This window comes from Frankliniella occidentalis, unplaced genomic scaffold (assembly GCF_000697945.3).
Source record: "Frankliniella occidentalis isolate FOCC.00 unplaced genomic scaffold, Focc_3.1 Scaffold39, whole genome shotgun sequence".
Taxonomy (NCBI): domain Eukaryota; kingdom Metazoa; phylum Arthropoda; class Insecta; order Thysanoptera; family Thripidae; genus Frankliniella; species Frankliniella occidentalis.
In genome coordinates, this window is record NW_026267169.1 from 1,247,019 (window position 1) to 1,250,856 (window position 3,838).

A 3,838-nucleotide genomic window follows, 5' to 3' on the forward strand; every position below is an offset into this window, starting at 1 on the left:
TACTTAAGATGAGATCCGAATATATATATAAACATCATCACACGTCATTATCGGCACGGTTCATCATGTACCCTTTACACCTCGCAATGGCCCGCCCTATCTCCATTGTTTTGATATGAATTCCTAATGATACATCATGACAACAAAATGAAAACAAAAAATAAACGAAGCAGATGGGAAGCAGAAACGCAACTAATCTCTGGTTGGCGGGCTGGTCTGTTCAGACGTACAACCAGTGGCGCGCTCGGAACCTGGTCACCTCTTTCGTCCGCCGGATGTGGTCGTGCTCCTCGACGGGGGAGATGTTGATGGCGAGCCTCTGGAAAAAGACGCAGACCGCCAGAGGTCGTCGGGAGTGCATTTTGACAAGTCGCGTGGAAACGAGAATAGTTCGGGCACTAGTTAAAGTCTAAGAATGGATATCTGTCTCGCTAATCAGTGCACTGAGCTTGCTCACCTCCTTAAACGTTCCGGGGGTCTTGCACATCTGCACGATGGCGACAAGAGGGATCATGATGATGGAGGACATGGCCAGCCCCCAGCCAACAACCTCGGCCCAGGCCGGATAGTGGTACTCGTTGTACTGCAGCGGCTGGTGGTACAGCAGCCCGAACATGACCACGCCCTGCAGCACACACACAACGGGAGGCCCGTGAGCACGTTCTAGCACGAAACTCGATCGTTTTTGGAGCCGATGGCGCAAAGTGCGAGGAGAGAGCTAACTTACGATAATGAACAGGGGGCTGATGAACTTCCAGCAGATGCGCCAGTAGAGCCCGGGCGTGAAGCCCAGCATGGCGTGGACATCCTGCGAGAAGCGCTCCAGCCCTGAGCAGGAGAGAGGCATAGTGAGCGAGCACTGCACTAGAAAATCGTTTGTGTGAAGGTAATTCAATGTGGATTTTTTTCTGGTCATTTCGGGGTGTTTTTAGAGGGGGTATGGAGACTTATCAATTTTAACCGTGATGAAACTCACCGTAAAACCAGGACACGGCGATGGCCTCGAAGAGCGCCGAGCAGAGCAGAGAGATCCCCGCCGAGTACGTGTCGAACAGGTGGAACATGTAGATGCCGCCCTGACACACACAGATCCACACATTCACAATAAGAAAGGTCACGAGAAAGGATTTTAATTTTCCAGAAAAGTATTCTCGGAAATGTTCGGAAATATTTCAAGGTCTTTCGATATTTTTTTTTACAGTGCCTAGAAAATTGTTCAAATTTTTCCCTGAAAAATTTCGGACTTGAAACTTCCAAAAATAGTTAAGAGTACAAGATGTGGCGCACCGGCGTGACGTTGATCATGGCAACGCAGAAGCTGGTGCACACGGCGCACAGGGTGAACACCTCGCGCGCGTACTTCCGGCCGTGGAAGAAGCCGTGGAACTCGTCCATCAGCCCCGTGATGACGCACTCCATGCCGCCCATCTAGAACAGAGAGAACATGGTGGTGGTGAGGTACACCCAGAGTACACCCGGAGTACACCCGGAGTAAACCCGCGGAGTACACCCAGAGTACACCCGGAGTACATCCGGAGTAAACCTAGAGTACCGGGTGTAATTCGCTCGTCCCTAACTCAAAGCACGCACGGCGCAGCGCCTCTAGAGAAACCAAGTATCTTTGCGCGACGCTCGAGAAACCAAGTACCGTTGCGTGGCGCTCGAGAAACCAAGTATCGTTGCGAGACTCTAGTGAAACCACGTAACGCATTTTTTGACGAATTTTTAGGAACTATATATTTGAATAGAGGGAAATTTTCTCTATCGAATGGTATAGGTTTCAAAAATCACCCAAAAATGGAGATACGTGGTTTCACTAGAGTCGCGCAACGATACTTGGTTTCTCGAGCGCCGCGCAACGATACTTGGTTTCTCGAGCGTCGCGCAAAGATACTTGGTTTTTCTAGAGGCGCTGCGCCGTGCGTGCTTTGAGTTAGGGACGAGCGAATTGTGAATGCTCAGCAGTGTTGCGGGTTTGCCAACCCAATTCGCCCGTAAGGCGCCATGGCCCTTGCAGCCCTGGCGGGTATGCAATCCTGCAACACTGCTGCGCATTCACAGTTACACCCGGTACACCCGGATTACATCCGTAGTACACCCGTTGTCGTGGGTCGTGGTTACGCACCCCGCTGTCCAGCCCGAGCATGATGAGCATGAAGAAGAAGAGCAGCGACCAGAAGTGCGAGCCCGGCAGCGTGGCCACCGCCTCGGGGTAGACCTGGAACACCAGCCCGGGGCCCTCCGTGGCCACGTTGCTGATGTGGATGCCCTGCTTATGCGACATGAAGCCCAGGTAGGTGAAGATGACGAAGCCCGAGAAGAAGGACGTGAAGCAGTTGACTGCGGTGGTGATGAGGCAGTCGCTGCGAGAGACGGAACCAAAAATGTGAGTGCGGCGAATGAAAAAAATAAAAACAATAAGTAGCAGGACTCACTTGTAACAATTGTTGTCGAAGTGGTTGTAGGAGGCGTAGGACAGGTGCACGCCGAAGCCTGCCCCCACCGAGTAAAAGATCTGCACGGCCGCGTCCACCCACACCTGCTCGAGCAAAACACGGGACATTTTTGAAAATGATAAATCAGTTTTTTGGAACCCCTGAAACCACCCCACTTCGCCACCTTGCTGGCGTGCTGTTGGTGAACGGATGCTGCGGACCACACGCGCGCACGGCAACACCTCCAGGGCCCGTCACATCAAAGGCCCTGCCTCCGCCACAACAGGAGGCGGCCCTAAACGTGTTCCCAGAGGTCGGGCCGCGCCGCGCCAGGCAGCGTGCAGCCGCTAATGGGAAAGGGCCCGCTCCACCAGGGGCTAGGGGGACGCCCCGACAAGGCACACCTCAACTGGTAAGAGAGTTTTGTATTCAATCACTAACCAGTTGGTGACAAAATTCCATATTGTACTTGGAGGAGGTCGCCGAGAAACCCTTGTCGAATTTGTGTCGTCATGTTGAAACGGGACGACGCGAGCGGGGTTTGCAATCTCCCGAGAGGCTGCGCCGAAAACTCCAGTATTATATTGTCTGCATTGAGGCATCGCCCAGAAAGTCCGTCCGCGTTTTCCTCTGATTCATTCGGCACATTATGGGGCTAGGCGCCTGCGAGACCCAAGGTAGGCCACGCCGCAGGACACACGTGCACTGCAGGCGAGATGTGGCCTACCTGCCAGGCGCTATGAGAGGCACAGGCCAAAGTTTGGCGAATTCCGAACGGCAAATGGTGGAGGTACTTTCTGGATGATCTCTTACAGTCATCCGTCATCAGTCATTATTGAATGTATGATATTTTGAACTCATTCATTTTGTCAAGTGAGTTTGGCTACTAAAGTGAAGACGATTCTACTTGCAGTTTGCAGTTCCGGAGCAGCTTTCCCTCCGGCTGCTGCCACCACTGCCGATGCAGCCAGTGATCTGCGTGATGTGATTAGTGAGTGTTGATGATCAGAACGGCCGCGCCGCACCCGCCGCGCTACGGACAGCTGGCGGTGGCGGTGGGCCAAATAATGCTCAAAACTCCGAATAAATAAACTCATTAGAAATACAAATAATATGAATATCTATATATGGATCGCAATCTCCCCTGATGGCTTCTCTTTTTATTTCAAAATAAAAAGATATCGAGGTCTTTACGAAAGGAAAAGGATGGCGGGCACCGTGGTCCATCGGGAAGGTTAATATCCTATCCCCCTGTGAATCGCCTCGGCCCTGTTCGGCCCGGGCGGTTCCCTCGGCACAGCCGAGCCCAGCCGCCCCCCGCCCCGACCCCGCCTGCTCACGGCTCCGTCAATGGGGCATCCACATTTTCGCTCAGTTATGAGAAATTCCAAAGAAGGGTCGAC

General features: G+C 52.8%; 1 protein-coding gene across 1 annotated transcript in view; it reads right to left on the reverse strand.

The window, feature by feature from the left end:
- LOC113215077 (sodium-dependent dopamine transporter-like) overlaps positions 1-3,838 on the reverse strand; it is a 69,624-nt gene that overhangs the window by 2,452 nt on the left and 63,334 nt on the right. The gene's annotated exons all lie outside the window — the stretch shown is intronic.